Consider the following 19,278-nt stretch of genomic DNA (forward strand, 5'->3'; position numbering starts at 1 on the left):
ACAACATGAGAAGCCACCGCAATGAGAAACCCTCACACTGCGATGAAGAGTAGCCCCTGCTCGCAGCAAGCAGAGAAAGCCCGCGCGCAACAACGAAGACCCAACACAGCCCCAAAATAAATAAATAAATAAATTTATTTTAAAAAAACATCCGGGGAACCATGGAACCAAGTGGGACTTGAGCCCCTCCATCAGCCTCCATAGGGACCCCCACCCCCAGGTAAACTTCAGGTACAACAGTGTGCTTGCTGTGTACGTCCTCTTCAGGACCGGCCTCCTGGCAACCACTCTTCCAAACAGATTTTTGCCTCTCAGGTGCTTCTCTATAGAAATCCTGATGCAGCTCCTGAAATTAGTACTCAGTGGTAATTAACTACTACCTTTTTTTTTTCTTACATAGCTGGACGATCTGATAGGCACAGTCTCAGAATAGTAAAGCTAACAGCCTTTTAAGGCTCTTCTGGGAAGCCTGCTGTCTCGATACCCCCATCTCTGGCAGTTGTTTCTGGATCAACGAAATAAGAAACAGCTGTCCCCTCCCTCAAGTAGGAATCCGGGCTTTGGCTTTGATGCGCTGCGTCTCGGCCGGGTGGGCCCCGGGTAATCTCTCCAGGCGGGGTGAGGCCCCGAGGGCCGCCTCCAGCCCCCTTCCGCTCCGCACGGGTCCCAGCGCGCAGGGTGGAAGCCGGCGGCGCTCAGAACCCCTCTTCCCAGGCGGCTGGAGGCCCGGGAGCCGGGCGGGCGCGGCGGCGGGGCGCCGGCGGTCACGTGGTGAGTCAGCCGGGCGCGGGGCGGGGCGGGGCGGGGCGGGGCGCCGGCGGTCACGTGAGGAGTCAGTCGAGCGCGGGGCGGGGCCGGGCGCTCTACTTAGCGCGGGGGCGACCCTGAGGAGCTACAGCTGCTGCTCAGGCACCGGCACCATCACCAGCGCTGGCCAGGGCGGTCTCAGGCTGCAGGCCCAGGCCCTCTGCGGCGGCAGCGGAGCGCGGTGAGTGAGTGCGTGCGGGCGGGTCGGGGGGATGGGGAGACCGGCGTCCCTGGCCGGCGGAAAGGGGGACCCTCGGGCAGTCGCAGCCGGGCGAGCCGGGGCGGCACGGCGTCCTCCCGGACGTCGTTGTGGTGAGAAAAGCAAAAATGAATCCCAGCGCGGGTAGCCGGTGCTCCTCCCCCATTCCCACTCCGGCTGGGAGGCTCGTGTTCCCCCCCCCCCCCCCGCAGACCCCAGTCCCCGAGTCGTGTTCTGACCCCAGGCCGGGTCATCCAGACCCCACGGTCCGCCGTCTTCAGGGCCGGGGAGGGCCGGGCGGTGGGATCCGAGGGAGGAGCCTGCGAGGAAGAGCTTGGCCCGGGCCCCGCTGACTTCGGCGGCAGCTCGGGTCCCCAGCCCCTTTTGAGCTAATGGGCCTTAGTTTCCTCGGTAAATTGCTGGGATGATAATATTTACCTGCATCAGTTTTAGGTGTATTCCTTTTCTAAAGGGTTTGCCCGGGCAGTTTCTTGCACACAATCACACCCAAGTCCGGGGACCCCCAGAAGACAGAAATTGGAAAACAGGAACCTGGAACTGGGTGGAGGAAGGTGGGACCCACAGAAAGAGTTAAATCCACAGATGGGAGGAGAAACTAAGCAGAGGGGGGGACAGGAGGCTGTAGGACCCGGGGTGCCAGCCCCGGGAGTGTGGGGGGAGGGAGAGGCTGGGCCCACCCCTGGATTGCTAAGGAAGGGAGCCGGTCTGGGCCCAGGGTGCTGCGGGAGAGGCGAAGGCAGGGCAGAGCCCCGGGGGCATCGCCTGTCCCTCAGCTGATGACCGTGGAGGCCTCGGAGAGGGAGCGTTGTGGGGTGACCGAGTTTGGGGGTCCGCCGGCTGTCCAGGTAGATGTGAATTGGATTTGTCTTCTTCGTGGGCCTCGGTCAACCCCTTCCCCCGGCACTGAGGAAGCCAGTAGGCTGGCACGGGGAGAAGGACAGTGGCTCAGGCTCCACATTCCCTCCCTCTGACCCAAGAGAGACTCGTACCCAGTGCGGGGAGGAGGGGTTCAAAGGGAGGCCTAGAACCTTTGGTTACCTTTGGAAAAACTGACCCTCAGGTGTCTCACTAGAGGCGAATGCAGCTGAGGTGCGTTCATCTAATTGAATCTGTAGATGCAGGGTGATATGAGGAAGAGCCTTAGCAGGGCGTCTGCTTTGGTAAAGGCTACTTTCCTTTTCTTTCGTAACATCCTTAACTTCCTGGAGGATTGTTTCCTGTTGGCACTGGGGATGGTGACTTAGCGCCTTTGAGCTTCATCGAGCAAGGGGCTGTGCTGCCCCCAACCTGTGTGGCTTTCCCAACGAGTTGAAGGCACCCTGGAGAATGGATTCACTCAAACCTTTGGGGGCATTTTTGTCCCAGAGCTGGGGTGCAGCCAAGTGGAAGGGTGCAGATCCCTTATCTGGGGGCGTCCCAGGCCCAGGGGAAGGCGACTTGCGCCAGACACAGCCCTGGCTCCACTTGAGCTCCCCTGCTGCTGGGTCTGGACAGCCTGTTTCTGAACTGGCCAGGCAGTGAGTGTGGAAGCCCTTTAGCTCCAGGAAGCACCTGCCTGTGTGCTGCCGATTCAGCAGCCTGAGCTGCGGCCCTCCTTGTAGATGGGCTCTTTCTTTCCCCAGCTGCCGGCCCTGGGAGTTGGAGTAGGACGTGGTATACATTTTAGGGCTAAGATACCTTGTGTTACCATTGGCAGCTGGATTGGGAAGTGAAGGAAGAGTGCTTTCAGGTGAGCCTTGGGTTGTCTCTTGGGTGGTTTTCTTAAATGTGGTGATGAGATGGGGTTGTATTGAATATCCCTGTGCTCGGGAGAGAAGAACTGAAACGTTTCAGGGTGAGGACCCACAGTGTCTGCCGCCTGTTTTGGGCAGTTTAGCATAAGGAAAGCGTTGGAAATACGTGAGGCTGAACTATATGAAATGGTAGTTTTTGTACATCAAGGAGGATTGCAGTCAGGCACTTGGATATGGTTCAGCCTCACGTGTAGCGGTGGTCAGGATTGACGGTAAATTGACGAATCTAGTTGAAGCACATGCAGGTGTGTGTTGGACTCACTGGGTTTTGGGAGGCTGTTGGCATTCCACCCCTCGTCCCGTGTCTTCATCTTTCTTGGTTCACGCTCAGCGCACACTCCAGAGCTGCCTAAGCAAGGGTGCCTGGGAGATGACTCCCGAGTCCCTCCATGCGTGGTATGTTCACATCCCAACCTAGTTTGGGTAGGAGGGGGATCTAGGGATCAAACACCATTAAACATTTAGACTTCAGTCCCGTTTTAAAGCGCAGGCCTCATCCCCACCTGCTTTTTGCAGCACCCACAGCTTCTTATCTCAGAGGTGTGTGTGTGTGTGTGTGTGTGTGATCTTAGAGTCAGTGTCTTCCCTGCTGGTCATGGCCCCGGAGGGCGTGTGTGCGCGTGCGTGTGTGTGTGTGGTCTTAGAGTCAGTGCCTTTCCTGCTGGTCATGGCCCGGGTGGGCAGACAGCAGCTTCCAGCTTCTTCACTCTGCAAATCTGTTACTGGTGTCTGAGGGACCTTGTAACTCTTATATGCTCTTCTCTTTATGATTCTCCTGCCTGGTTGGGTTTTTTTTTCTCCTTGTTCTTTTAATACTTTGTATCAATTTGTGAATAATGTTATTGAAATTAACACACTTTAATTATACTGCATGTGTCCTTTTTCCACTTGTGTCTGTGAGATTGATTTAGGTTAATACATAGCAGGTCCAGTTCATTCATCTGAAATGCACGGTGTATTTATTTCCTGAGGGACAGTTAGTTTTGCTTTTTCACTGTTCTCAGCACTGCAGTATCCTTGTGTCTGTCAGACACTTGCAAGAGTTTCTCTAGGGCAGAAGCAGAAGTCAGTAAGTTGCTGGGTCCTAAGGTGTGTGCATCTTCCATTTTTCTAGGTACTGACAGTGCTGTCCAATGAGGTTTTACCAGCGTATATTCCCAGTGGCCTTAAGGGTTTTTGTCTCTCATATTTACCAACACCAGACATTATCGGACTTTAATTTCTGCCAGTCTGGTGCGTTTGAAATGCTGTCCTTGTTTTGATTTGCATGACTGGAAAGTCAAATTTAATTCTTTGCTCTAGGAAATCATTGATGAGGTTTTTCTATTTTTGTTGTTGATCAGTGATAGTTTGTGGGTTTTAATGTGTTTGTCCACAGCTAGAACTTCAGAAGGCTTCTTTTGATCCTAACCTAGGTATCTGGACTTGTCTGCAATTAGATAATATTTTCTGATTTTTTAACTTTGAGGGTGCGTGTGGGTTTTGGGTACTGGAAGTCTGACTCTTCCACTTCACAGGTGAGAAAACTGAGGCATCTGCAAGTTTGTGACATGACAGGTGTCACCCAGATAATTGTGGAGGAATCTCTACAATTCGATCTCTTGGCAGTTCTGTCCCTACCCAGGTACACCATCCAGAGCTTGCCTTGGGTCTTTTCTTAAGCTTCAGTTCCCCTCACCTGGGAAACAAAAACCTTAATCAAGACCAGAGGCCCTTTTCCATCACTACCATCTTATGAATGCTGGGTGCGGGGAAGGATGGTGCCTGCAGTCTTGACTGTATTACCTGTCTCTACGGGGCAAATCACTCAGTCTGGTCATCAAGATAACCTAGAGTTACCAGCACGGATGCGGCAAGGAGGATGGGACAGATACCATCTAGATAGTGAACTGATCCAGTATAGAGCAGTGTGAAACTAGCTACTCTGCCGAGAGACCCAGCGGGGCTGAGCTTCTCCGTGACCCCCTGACCTGCTGACCTGGACTGGGGCAGGATGTGCTCACTGGAACAAACCAGTCACATGGCCTCTGGGCTTGCGCAAGACCTGGGAAGGTGATGCTGCCCAAGGGGTTCAGCTGCTCCAGGGTACAGGCCTTGTCACACATCAGCTGGGAGCCATCAGCCCCCCCTTCTCCAAATGCTTAGCCCTGCAGGTATTTTGGGGGTACTTTGTTCTGGTGGTCAAGATAGCAGGATAAACCATCATCTGAGTAGGGGGATCATGATTTTTCTTCCACACTGGGATACAGCCGAGAATAGAAAGAATTACCCTGCGATGGCAGGAGTTAACTGGCCTGTGCACAGGGAGCTGTATGTTCGCGCTGCTGGTGCTGGTGCGTGGGGGTTGTTTTCTGGTGGCAGTAGGGCTGTCCACACCCAGCCAGGCTGCAGGGAAGATGTCTCCTTCCATCTCCCAGCAGGCTGGTGAGGGGAATGTATCTTCCCAGGGCCCCAGGGGAGGAAACCCAGACCAAGCAGGAGAGGCGAGGCCTTTCTGTTGCTTGTTCTTGTGTCTGCCAATCCCCCCCAGCAGTGCCCAGCCAGCAGGGAGATGTACTGTAGGCTGGGATTGAATTAGGGAGCTGCTGTGTTCCCGCAGGCTGGAGAGGCATGGCACACTCATCTCATTTGAATCTCCAAGGATTTCTGAAAGCTTTCATGAAGTAGCCCCAAGGTCCTTCAGGATCCAGGCAGCACGCCCGTTTTAGAAGCTGAGACACAGGGATGAAGCACCTCTTCATCTCACTAAGTCAGGGTCAGAGTCGGGGAGCAATCCAGCAAGCAAAAGCCTCCAGAACTTTCCAGAACTTTGCCCAAATGGTCATGTTTCTCAAAACTACAAAATGTTTTGACCGCTGAGGGCCTTCTTGGGGGGTCCATGGTTTTAGGCCTAGGAGAGTAATTTTCTAAGTGTGCAGGTTATGAGCTGCTGTGGCTGACCTTAAGCAGTGTCCCATTTGTGGGCAGTGTAGCCGCGCGGTTTCCAGGCACCATGGGAGAGCAGCTCGAGGAGGCCTCCTTGCTGAGCCTGGTGGGAATCAGTCACTTATTTCAGGCAGACAACCGGCAGTCGGGGAGCAGGGGAGTCCCTGTGAGTGTCCGGAAGGGTTCAGGTGCCGGAGGCAGGTGGGACCTTCTCACAGCTCCTGGAGCCTGCAGTGACGCGCTGGGTGCCTTTTCTGGGCCACACAGCGCTTGCTTGGGCGCATTTAGCTGCAGGGAGCCGGGCTCTAGGGGCTGGAGAGCCAGCGATGCCTGGCCATCTGTCTCCTTAAAGCTGTGAGGATGAAGACTGGCAGCTGTTTTTGTTTGGTTTTGGTTTTGATTTAAAGATTATAAGCCAGAAAGCAGCTTCACATGTTTCCATTAGGAACCAAGACGTAAAACAGAAAGACCACGTCAAGGCTGTGCTTCGGACTCAAGGAGAGGTCCTGGGTGTCCTTCGGGTCGATCAGAGCACATCTGAGGTCGGGTCGCTTGTACCGCTCCAACATGGAGGTGTAAGTGGGCGGCTGACATGGAGGGGAAGCGCAGGCCTGCCTGCTTCTGTGTGGGTGCGCTGAAATGGCCCAGGCTCCCGGAGCCAGTGCCGCGGTGACAGCAAGGGGCAAGAGCAGCCTTTGTGGAAGAGAAACACAAGCTGTAGCAAGGTCCCACTGAACCTTCACAACCCTCCAGCCCTTCCACCTTCCCCCCGCCTAGAGCCACTTTGCTGACATGTAAGAAACAACCTTAATTTGTGGCTATTGGCAAAATGTAGGCACTCAGTTCTTTAGAGCCAACAGTGAAAGGGGTCAGCAGTATTTAAGCGGCAGCAGTGGGTAAGGGAGAGCAGAGGACCTGATGAAAGACTGTGGCTGGACATGCATCCATCTTCTTCTGGATTAGTCAGAAGATTGCAGCTGGCTGATTTGGAAATTTCAGGTACATGTCCTGTCTCCTTAGATCAGATTTAGAAACCAGTCTACAGAGGATTCTTAACTGCATAAGAAGGCTGTTTTAAAAATCAAGCTTGCCGTATGATTATCTCAAAACATGCAGAGAAAGCTTTGGACAAAATTCAACACCCATTTATGATAAAAGCCCTGCAGAAGTAGGCATAGGGGGAACTTTATTCAACATTAAAAAAGGACATATATAACAAACCCACAGCCAATATCGTCCACAATGGTGAAAAAATGAAACCATTTGCACTAAGATCAGGAACAAGACAAGTATGCCCACTCCCACCAGTCTTTTTTTTATATGGCATTTTTTTTACATCTTTATTGCAGTATAATTGCTTTACAATGGTGTGTTAGTTTCTGCTTCACAACAAAATGAATCAGTTATATATATATATTTATATATATATATATATATGTTCCCATATCTCTTCCCGCTTGCGTCTCCCTCCCTCCCACCCTCCCTATCCCACCCCTCGAGGCGGTCACCAAGTACTGAGCTGATCTCCGTGTGCTATGCGGCTGCTTCCCACTAGCTATCTACCTTACGTTTGGTAGTGTATATGTGTCCATGCCTCTCTCTCACTTTGTCACAACTTACCCTTCCCCCTCCCCACATCAAGTCCATTCTCTAGGAGGTCTGTGTCTTTATTCCTGTCTTACCCCTAGGTTCTTCATGACATTTTTTTTTCCTGAAATTCCATATATATGTGTTAGCATACGGTATTTGTCTTTCTCTTTCTGACTTACTTCACTCTGTATGACAGACTCTAGGTCTATCCATCTCATTACAAACAGCTCAGTTTCGTTTCTTTTTATGCCTGAGTAATATTCCATTGTATATACGTGCCACATCTTCTTTATCCATTCAACCGATGATGGACACTTAGGTTGTTTCCATCTCCGGGCTATTGTAAATAGAGCTGCAGTGAACATTTTGGTACATGACTCTTTTCGAATTATGGTTTTCTCGGGGTATATGCCCAGTAGTGGCATTGCTGGGTCATATGGTAGTTCTATTTGTAGTTTTTAAAGGAACCTCCATACCGTTCTCCACGGTGGCTGTATCAATTTATATTCCCACCAGCAGTGCAAGAGGGTTCCCTTCTCTCCCCACCCTTTCCAGCGTTTATTGCGTCTAGATTTTTTGATGATGGCCATTCTGACTGGTGTGAGATGATATCTCATTGTAGTTTTGATTTGCATTTCTCTCATGATTAAGGATGCTGAGCATTCTTTCATGTGTTTGTTGGCAGTCTGTATATCTTCTTTGGAGAAATGTCTATTTAGGTCCTCTGCCCATTTTTGGAGTGGGTTGATTGGTTTTTTGTTATTGAGCTGCATGAGCTGCTTATACATTTTGGAGGTTAATCCTTTGTCAGTTGCTTCATTTGCAACTATTTTCTCCCATTCTGAGGGTTGTCTTTTGGTCTTGGTTACGGTTTCCTTTGCTGTGCAAAAGCTTTGAAGTTTCATTCGGTCCCATTTGTTTATTATTGTTTATATTTCCATTTCTCTAGGAGGTGGGTCAAAAAGGATCCTGCTGTGATTTATGTCATAGAGTGTCCTGCCTATGTTTTCCTCTCAGAGTTTGATGGTTTCTGGCCTTACGTTTAGGCCTTTAATCCATTTTGCGCTTATTTTTGTGTATGGTGTTAGGGAGTGATGTAATCTCATACTTTTACACGTACCTGTCCAGTTTTCCCAGCACCACTTACTGAAGAGGCTGTCCTTTCTCCCCTGTACATTCCTGCCTCCTTTATTAAAAGTAAGGTGACCATATGTGCGTGGGTTTATGTCTGGGCTTTCTATCCTGTTCCTTTGATCTTTCTGTTTTTGTGCCAGTACCATACTGTCGTGATTACGGTAGCTTTGTAGTATAGTCTGAAGTCAGGGAGCCTGATTCCTCCTGCTCCGTTTTTCGTTCTCAAGATTGCTTTGGCTCTTCGGGGTCTTTTGTGTTTCCATACAAATTGTGAAATTTTTTGTTCTGGTTCTGCGAAAAATGCCAGTGGTAGTTTGATAGGGATGGCATTGAAGCTGTAGATTGCTTTGGGTAGTAGAGTCATTTTCACAATGTTGATTCTTCCAATCCAAGAACATGGTATATCTCTCCATCTGTTTGTATCACCTTTAATTTCTTTCATCAGTGTCTTATAATTTTCTGCATACAGGTCTTTTGTCTCCCCAGGTAGGTTTATTCCTAGATATCTTATTCTTTTTGTTGCAGTGGTAAATGGGAGTGTTTCCTTGATTCCACCGTCAGATTTTTCGTCATTAGTGTATAGGAATGCCAGAGGTTTCTGTGCATTAATTTTGTATCCTGCTACTTTACCAAATTCATTGATTAGCTCTAGTGGTTTCCTGGTAGCATCTTTAGGGTTCTCTATGTATAGTATCATGTCATCTGCAGAAAGTGACAGCTTTACTTGTTCTTTTCCGATTTGGATTCCTTTTATTTCCTTTTTTTCTCTGATTGCTGTGGCTAAAACTTCCAAAAACTATGCTGAATAAGCGTGGTGAGAGTGGGCAAAGTTGTCTTGTTCCTGATCTTGGTGGAAATGCTTTGAGTTTTTCACCATTGAGGACGATGTTGGCTGTGGGTTTGTCATATATGGCCTTTATTATGTTGAGGAAAGTTCCCTCTGTGCCTACTTTCTGCAGGGTTTTTATCATAAGTGGGTGTTGAATTTTGTCGAAAGCTTTCTGTGCCTCTATTGAGATGATCATATGGTTTTCCTCCTTCAGTTTGTTAATGTGGTGTATCACGTTGATTGATTTGCGTGTATTGAAGAATCCTTGCATTCCTGGAATAAACCCCACTTGGTCATGGTGTATGATCCTTTTAATGTGCTGTTGGATTCTGTTTGCTAGTATTTTGCTGAGGACTTTTGCATCTGTTCATCAGTGATAGTGGCCTGTAGTTTTCTTTCTTTGTGACATCCTTGTCTGGTTGTGGTATCAAGGTGATGGTGGCCTCGTAGAATGAGTTTGGGCGTCTTCCTCCCTCTGCTATATTTTGGAAGAGTTTGAGAAGGATAGGTGTTAGGTCTTCTCTGAATGTTTGATAGAATTCGCCTTTGAAGCACTCTGGTCCTGGGCTTTTGTTTGTTGGAAGATTTTTAATCACAGTTTCAGTTTCAGTGCTTGTGATTGGTCTGTTCATATTTTCTATTTCTTCTTGATTCAGTGTTGGCAGTTTGTGCATTTCTAAGAATTTGTCTATTTCTTCCACTTTGTCCATTTTATTGGTATAGAGTTGCTTGTAGTAATCTCTCATGATCTTTTGTTTTTCTGCAGTGTCAGTTTTCACTTCTCCTTTTTCATTTCAAATTCTGTTGATTTGAGTCTTCTCCCTTTTTTTCTTGATGATTCTGGCTAATGGTTTATTTATTTTGTTTATCTTCTTGAAAAGTCAGCTTTTAGTTTTATTGATCTTTGCTATCATTTCCTTCATTTGTTTTTCATTTATTTCTGATCTGATTTTTATGATTTTTTTCCTTCTGCTACTCTTGGGCGTTTTTTGTTTTTCTTTCTCTACTTGCTTTAGTTGCAAGTTTAGGTTGTTATTCGAAATGTTTCCTGTTTCTTAAGGTGGGATTGTTTTGCTGTAAACTTCCCTCTTAGAACTGCTTTTGCTGCATTCCATCGGTTTTGGGTCGTCCTGTCTCCTTTGTCATTTGTTTGTAGGTATTTTTTTATTTCCTCTTTGATTTCTTCAGTGATCACTTTGTTATCATGTAGTGTATTGTTTAACTTCCATGTGTTTGTATTTTCTATAGATCTTTTCCTGTAATTGATATCTAGTCTCATAGCGTTGTGGTCGGAAAAGATACTTGATACAATTTCAGTTTTCTTAAATTTACGAAGGCTTGATTTGTGACCCAAGATATCTATCCTGGAGAATGTTCCATGAGCACTTGAGTAAAATGTGTATTCTGTTGTTTTTGGATGGAATGTCCTAAAAATATCAATTAAGTCTATCTTGTGTAATGTATCATATAAAGGTTGTGTTTCCTTATTTAGTTTCCTTTTGAGTGATCTGTCCATTGGTGAAAGTGGGGTGTTAAAGTCCCCTACTATGAATGTGTTACTGTCAATCTCCGTTTTTTCGGCTGTATTTGCCTTATGTATTCAGGTGCTCCTATGTTGGGGGCATAAATATTTACAATTGTTATGTCTTCTTCTTGGCTCGATCCCTTGATCATTATGTAGTGTCCTTCTTTGTCTCTTCTAATAGTTTTTATTTTAAAGTCCATTGTGTCTGATATGAGAATTGCTACTCCAGCTTTCTTTTGGTTTCCATTTGCATGGAATATCTTTTTCCATCCCCTTACTTTCAGTCTGTATGTGTCTCTGGGTCTGAAGTGGGTCTCTTGTAGACAGCATATATATGGGTCTTGTTTTTGTATCCATTCAGCCAATCTGTGTCTTTTGGTGGGAGCATTTAGTCCATTTACATTTAAGGTAATTATCGATATGTATGTTCCTATTCCCATTTTCTTAATTGTTTTGGGTTCGTTATCGTAGGTCTTTTCCTTGTCTTGTGTTTCTTGCCTAGAGAAGTTCCTTTAGCAGCTGTTGTAGAGCTGGTTTGGTCGTGCTGATCTCTCTCAGCTTTTGCTTGTCTGTAAAGGTTTTAATTTCTCCATCTAATCTGAATGAGATCCTTGTTGGGTAGGGTAATCTTGGTTGCAGGTTTTTGTCCTTCATCACTTTCAGTATGTCCTGCCAGTTCCTTGTGGCTTGCAGAGTTTCTGCTGAAAGATCAGCTGTTAACCTTATGGGGATTCCCTTGTGTGTTATTTGTTGTTTTTCCCTTGCTGCTTTTAATATGTTTTCTTTGTATTTAATTTTTGACAGTTTGATTAATATGTGTCTTGGCGTATTTCTTCTTGGATTTATCCTGTATGGGACTCTCTGTCCTTCCTGGACTTGATTAACTATTTCCTTTCCCATATTAGGGAAGTTTTCCACTATAATCTCTCCAGATATTTTCTCAGTCCCTTTCTTTTTCTCTTCTTTTTTGGAACCCCTATAATTCGAATGTTGGTGCATTTAATGTTGTCCCAGAGGTCTCTGAGACTGTCGTCAGTTCTTTTCATTCTTTTTTCTTTATTCTGCTCTGCAGTAGTTATTTCCACTATTTTGTCTTCCATGTCACTTATTCGTTCTTCTGCCTCAGTTATTCTGCTATTGATCCCATGTAGAGTATTTTTAATTTCATTTACTGTGTTGTTCATCGTTGCTTGTTTCATCTTTAGTTCTAGGTCCTTGTTAAATGTTTCTTGCATTTTGTCTATTTCCAAGATTTTGGATCATCTTTACTATCATTATTCTGAATTCTTTTTCAGGTAGACTGCGTATTTCCTCTTCATTTGTTAGGTCTGGTGGGTTTTTATCTTGCTCCTTCATCTGCTGTGTGTTTTTCTGTCTTCTCATTTTGCTTATCTTACTGTGTTTGGGGTCTCCTTTTTGCAGGCTGCAGGTTCGTCGTTCCCGTTGTTTTTGGTGTCTGTCCCCAGTGGCTAAGGTTGGTTCAGTGGGTTGTGTAGGCTTCCTGGTGGATGGGACTAGTGCCTGTGTTCTGGTGGATGAGGCTGGATCTTGTCTTTCTGGTGGGCAGGTCCACATATGGTGGTGTGTTTGGGGGTGTCTGTGGACTTATTACGATTTTAGGCAGGCTCTCTGCTAACATGTGCGGTTGTGTTCCTGTTTTGCTAGTTGTTTGGCATAGGGTGTCCAGCACTGTAGCTTGCTGGTCGTTGAGTGAAGCTGGGTGCTGGTGTTGAGATGGATATCTGTGGGAGATTTTTGCCATTTGATATTATGTGGAGCTGGGAGGTCTCTTGTGGACCAGTGTCCTGAAGTTGGCTCTCCCACCTCAGAGGCACAGCACTGACTCCTGGCTGCTGCACCAAGAGACTTTCATCCACATGGCTCAGAATAAGAGGGAGAAAAAGTAGGAAAACAGAATTAGTAGAAGTAGAAAGAAAAAAAGGAAGGAAGGAAGAAAGGAAAGAAGGAAGAAAGGAAGGAAAGGAAGGAGGAAGGAAGGAAAGGAGGGAGGGAGGAACAGAGGGACGGAGGGAGGAAGGAAAGAAGGAAGGAGTTAAGGAAGGAAAGAAGAAAGGAAGAAGATAAAGTAAAATTAAATAAAATATAAAGTTATTAAAATAAAAGAGTAGTTATTAAGGAAAAAATTAAAAACAAAAAACGGACGGGTAGAACCCTAGCAAATGGTGGAAGCAAAGCTATACAGACAAAATCTCACACAGAAGCATACACATACACACAAAAAGAGGAAAAGAGCAAAAAATCATAAATCTTCTCTCAGAGTCCACCTCCTTAATTTGGGATGATTCGTTGTCTATTCATGTATTCCATAGTTGAAGGGTACTTCAAGTTGATTGTGGAGGTTTAATCCGCTGCTTCTGAGGCTGCTGGGAGAGATTTCCCTTTCTCTTCTTTGTTCTCACAGCTCCCAGGGGCTCAGCTTTGGATTTGGCCCCGCCTCTGTGTGTAGGTCGCCAGAGGGCGTCTGTTCTTCGCTCAGACAGGGCGGGGTTAAAGGAGCCGCTGATTCGGGGCCTCTGGCTCACTCAGGCCTGGGGCAGGGAGGGGTACGGTTGCTGGGTGGGCCTGTGGTGGCAGAGGCCGGAGTGACGTTGCACCAGCCTGAGGCCTGCTGTGCGTTCTCCCTGGGAAGTTGTCTCTGCATCCCGGGACCCTGGCAGTGGCGGGCTGCACAGGCTCCCGGGAGGGGAGGTGTGGAGAGTGACCTGTGCTCGCACACAGGTTTCTTGGTGGCGGCTGCAGCAGCCTTAGCGTCTCCTGCCCGTCTCTGGGGTCCGCGCTTTTAGCTGCGGCTCGCACCCGTCTCTGGGGTCCGCGCTTTTAGCCGCGGCTCGCACCCGTCTGTGGCGCTCCTTTAAGCGGCGCTCTTAATCCCCTCTCCTCACGCACCAGGAAACAAAGAGGGAAGAAAAAGTCTCTTGCCTCTTCGGCAGCTCCATACGTTTTCCCGGACTCCGTTCCGGCTAGCCGTGGTGCACTAGCCCCTTCAGGCTGTGTTCACGCCGCCAACCGCAGTCCTCTCCCTGCCGTCCGAAGCTGAGCCTCAGCTTGCAGCCCCGCCTGCCACGGTGGGTGAGCAGACAAGCCTCTCGGCCTGGTGAGTGCCGGTCGGCACAGATCCTCTGTGTGGGAATCTCCCCGCGTTGCCCTCCGCACCCCTGTTGCTGCGCTCTCCTCCGCGGCTCCGAAGCTCCCCCCCTCCGCTACCCGCAGTCTACGCCTGTGAAGGAGCTTCCTAGTGTGTGGAAACCTTTCCTCCTTAACAGCTCCCTCCCACTGGTGCAGGTCCTGTCCCTATTCTTTTATCTCTGTTTTTTACTTTTTCTTTTGCCCTACCCAGGTATATGGGGAGTTTCTTGCCTTTTGGGAGGTCTGAGGTCTTCTGCCAGCGCTCAGTAGGTGTTCTGTAGGAGTTGTTCCCCATGTAGATGTATTTCTGGTGTATCTGTGGGAAGGAAGGTGGTCTCCGCGTCTTACTCTTCTGCCATCTTCCCCTCCCTAACCATTCTTATTCAACATAGTTTTGGAAGTTTTAGCCACAGCAATCAGAGAAGACAAGGAAATAAAAGGAATCCAAATCGGAAAAGAAATAAAGCTGTCACTGTCTGCAGATGACATGATACTATACATAGAGAATCCTAAAGATGCTACCAGAAAACTACTAGAGCTAATCAATGAATTTGGTAAAGTAGCAGGATGCAAAATTAATGCACAGAAATGTCTGGCATTCTTATACAATAATGATGAAAAATCTGAAAGTAAAATCAAGAAAACACTCCTATTTACCATTGCAACACTAAGAATAAAACATTTAGGAATAAATCTACCTAAGGAGACAAAAGACATGTATGCAGAAAATTATAAGAAACTGATGAAAGAAATTAAAGATGATACAAGTAGATGGAGAGATATACATGTTCTTGGATGGGAAGAATCAACATTGTGAAAATGACTCTACTACCCAAAGCAATCTACAGCTTCAATGCAATCCCTATCAAACTACCACTGGCATTTTTCACAGAACTAGAACAAAAAATTTCACAATTTGTATGGAAACACAAAAGACCCCGAAGAGCCAAAGCAATCTTGAGAACGAAAAACGGAGCAGGAGGAATCAGGCTCCCTGACTTCAGACTATACTACAAAGCTACAGTAATCAAGACAGTATGGTACTGGCACAAAAACAGAAAGATCAGTGGAACAGGATAGAAAGCCCAGAGATAAACCCTCGCACATATGGTCACTTTATCTTTGATAAAGGATGCAGGAATGTACAGTGGAGAAAGGACAGCGTTTTCAATAATTGGTGCTGGGTAAACTGGACAGGTACATGTGAAAGTATGAGATTAGATCACTCCCTAACACCATACACAAAAATAAGCTCAAAATGGATTAAAGCCCTAAATGTAAGGCCAGAAATTATCAAACCCTTAGAGGAAAACATAGGCAGAACACTCTATGACATAAATCACAGCAAGATCCTTTTTGACCCACCTCCTAGAAAAATAGAAATAAAACCAAAAATAAACAAATGGGACCTAATGAAACTTCACAGCTTTTGCACAGCAAAGGAAACCATAAACAAGACCAAAAGACAACCCTCAGAATGGGAGAAAATAGTTGCAAATGAAGCAACTGACAAAGGATTAACCTCCAAAATGTATAAGCAGCTCATGCAGCTCAATAACAAAAAACCAATCAACCCACTCCAAAAATGGGCAGAGGACCTAAATAGACATTTCTCCAAAGAAGATATACAGACTGCCAACAAACACATGAAAGAATGCTCAACATCCTTAATCATGAGAGAAATGCAAATCAAAACTACAATGAGATATCATCTCACACCAGTCAGAATGGCCATCATCAAAAAATCTAGACACAATAAACGCTGGAGAGGGTGGGGAGAGAAGGGAACCCTCTTGCACTGCTGGTGGGAATGTGAATTGGTACAGCCACTATGGAGAACAGTATGGAGGTTCCTTTAAAAACTACAAATAGAACTACCATATGACCCAGCAATCCCACTACTGGGCATATACCCTGAGAAAACCATAATTCAAAAATTGTCATGTATCAAAATGTTCATTGCAGCTCTACTTACGGTAGCACAGAGATGGAAACAATCTAAGTGTTCATCATTGGATGAATGGATAAAGATGATGTGGCACATACATACAATGGAATATTACTCAGGCATAAAAAGAAATGAAATTGAGTTATTTGTAATGAGGTAGATAGACCTAGAATCTGTCATACAGAATGAAGTAAATCAGAAAAAGAAAGATAAATACTGTATGCCAACACATATATATGGAATTTAAGAAAAAAAATGTCACGAAGAACCTAGGGGTGAGACAGGAATAAAGACACAGACCTACTAAAGAATGGACTTGAGGATATGGGGAGGGGGAAGGGTAAGCTGTGACAAAGCGAGAGAGAGGCACGGACACATATACACTACCAAACGTAAGGTAGATAGCTAGTGGGAAGCAGCCGTATAGCACAGGGAGATCAGCTCTGTGCTTTGTGACCACCTAGAGGGGTGGGATAGGGAGGGTGAGAGGGAGGGAGATGCAAGAGGGAAAAGATATGGGAATATATGTGTATGTATAAGTGATTCACTTTGTTATAAAGCAGAAACTAGCACACTGTTGTAAAGCAATTATACTCTAATAGAGATGTAAAAAAAAAAAAAAGCTTGGCTGTGTGTCCCTGGGATGTCAGGATGCCTGTGTTCATTTCCCTCCTTCCTGAGCCCCAAGGCACATGGTGGTCCCAGGACTGGATTCAACGTGGTGTGGGGAGCAGCTCTGTTCTTAGGGGAGGCTCACAGCGTCACCTGGACGCAGGCCCTAGTTTGCCCAGGACAACATTCTGCGGAGCTCGAGCGGAATGTGCTTTCATATAAACAGTCAAGTGCTCTAAGGATTTGGAGTGGAAAGAAGTGACAGAGCTCCCCCCCCCTCCTTTTTTTTTTTTTTTGCTCTCACTGTTGTGGCCTCTCCCGTTGCGGAGCACAGGCTCTGGACACGCAGGCTCAGCGGCCATGGCTCACGGGCCCCGCCGCTCCACGGCATGTGGGATCCTCCCGGACTGGGGCACGAAGCCGTGTCCCCTGCATCGGCAGGCGGACTCTCGACCACTGTGCCATCAGGGAAGCCCGAGAGCCCCTTTTTTAAAGCCAGAGAGTAGCTTGGAAAAGGGCCAGGGGGTGTAATGGATCCCAAGGTCTTCCCAGGAAGTAAGCTGACTGAGGGCTGCAAGTCACATCTGCCCACAGCCGCCCTTCCTCCTGTCCACACCCTGATGGGGATCTGGTGACTTGCAGGTGTCCTAATCCTGTTTGGGGCCCTCTTCCCTCACAGTAAGGACTTTCTGTCCTTTCTCTCTGGTTTTTAAGGGGGGAAGAACCGCCACACAATTGAGAAAAGGGAAGTGTTTGTTCAAAAGAGGGGAAGTGGAAGCTGGTGGTGTTTCATGCTGAGACCACGAGTGGGATCGTGACTGGCTTTGTAACAGCATAGCTCATGCTTTAAACCATTTGTACTTAGTTTGTCCTGTTTCAGGATGCATGTGGATGTGGACAGAAAGCAAGAGGTGGTGTTCACTGGAATGCAGGGGCATCTGTCTGTCCCCACAGGAGGAGAAATCTGATTCCGTATTCTCTGGCATCTCAGCAACCTCCGGACCCTTAGAAGGAGAGGTCTGTTGGGAGATTGATTGGAGTTAAAATCTCAGTTTTAATTGGGGCTCTTTGTGATGTGGAGGTATTTTGGGCAGGTTTGAGTGAACTGGACTTGTCTGGCATGGACTGCAAGTGGGGAGAGGAGAGGAGACAGGGAGGAGGAGAAGGGTGGGGCCTCTGCTGCCTTCTGACTGGCAGGCACCCTCCTTTCACTCTGGACTTCCACCCGGGGACACGAGTGCTCACCAGCTCCATTTCACAGGTGGTGAGACTGAGGCTCAGTGAAGGCGGCGGGTACACAGTTGGGAAGTTAGCGGAATCCAGCCCCACTCTCATTCTCTCCAGCGGCTCCCGCGGCTGTTGACCAGTTGAACTCCAGCCCAGATGCTCTCCTGTGATGCTGTGGCCCCGGTGGGCGGGCTGCGGCTGCAGGGAAGGCCCCATGACCAGACTGGAGTGGTGGTTCATACCGCACCCTGACCCCAGGCTCACGGGCCCGGTTCTCACTGAGGCCAGGGATGAGCAGGGAGAATAGTTGGCAGGAGCCGTGGAGCAGGAAAGGAGGGTGGACCGTGGGGCAGTTGTCAGCACGGCAACTGAGAACCAAATGGGAGCTGCCCACGTTCCCCGCCCCCGCGAAACCAGAGAATCCTTTCGTCTTTTTTTTGGCTGTGCCATGCAGCTTGCGGGATACCAGTTCCCGGACCAGGGGTGGCCAGGGATCGAACCCAGGCCCTCGGCAGTGAAAGCGCCAAGAGCTAACCACCGGACCGCCAGGGAATTCTAGAAACCAGAGATCTGTGCAGTCCGGTTGCGTGGAGGGGTCCCACGCTCCACGTGAGTGGCCGGCTAGGTCCACAGGGGGCCCTGGGGACGCTCCTGTTTGACACACGGGGAGTGTTCTGTGCGGATGGCCTCTGATTTCCTGAGGACCCTGCCATGTTCCTGACACCTGGACAGGTAGTGGTGAGAGCCTAGGGTGGCGACCCTTCCAGGTGCGATTCTGACGGGCCCATCAGCCAGGCCTCCCCCTGCCTGGTGGGTCCAGACGCCCTCTTGTGGGGAGCACACTTTCCATCTTGGGGCAGTGTTAAGATGCCAGGGGTAAGTCAGGGTGTCGATATAAAGGAACCCTCTGCTTTGCGTCTCTGCCCAGAAGACTTTTAAAACAGGCCCCAGACAGCTCTGTCGCCCCTCCTGCCACACGCGGACACGGCAAGACGTTTCCTAACAGTTTGGAGGCTCCTGACACAGGGTCACGTGAGCATCAGCTTCCCCATGAGTCACTGAAAATGGGAAGGTTAAGCATTCTGAGCAGGAAGTCACTGGGGAGAAGGCATCTGATTGGAAACAGAGCGTTTGGGGGCTCATCAGAACAAGTGTTCTTTCAGGTGGGTGGCTCCGGGTCTTTGGTAGCACCAGCTATTATTCTTCCTTAAAAAAAAAAAAAAAACCCACAAATATAACATGCTCATTTTAAAAATATATATATATATATATGTAACATGCTCGTTTAAAAAAAAAGGCGGCTATATAGTGAAAATCAGTTTCTTGGGACTTGTGTATGTTTTTCTCAATGTTTTGCACGAATGACAGGGATAAACATGTACGTGGCTTGATGGGCTCACACTTGCCATGACTCACCTGCTGCTTTGCTCCCCTTCACTTACTGTCTGTTTTGGTCTTTTTTATCAGTACAGTGTGATTCACTTCAACTAGTTCATTTCTCAATAGCTGCTTTTGTATTCT

General features: G+C 47.7%; 1 protein-coding gene across 1 annotated transcript in view; it reads left to right on the top strand.

The window, feature by feature from the left end:
• Positions 1-832: 832 nt before the first annotated feature.
• The window catches only part of CTSB (cathepsin B), a 29,017-nt gene continuing 10,571 nt past the window's right edge, over positions 833-19,278 (top strand). Inside the window, exon 1 of the mRNA XM_004278692.4 lies at positions 833-988. The gene's annotated coding sequence lies outside the window, so the exon portion shown is untranslated. The remainder of the gene's footprint in view (positions 989-19,278) is intronic.

Source organism: Orcinus orca, chromosome 6 (genome assembly GCF_937001465.1).
Source record: "Orcinus orca chromosome 6, mOrcOrc1.1, whole genome shotgun sequence".
NCBI lineage: Eukaryota > Metazoa > Chordata > Mammalia > Artiodactyla > Delphinidae > Orcinus > Orcinus orca.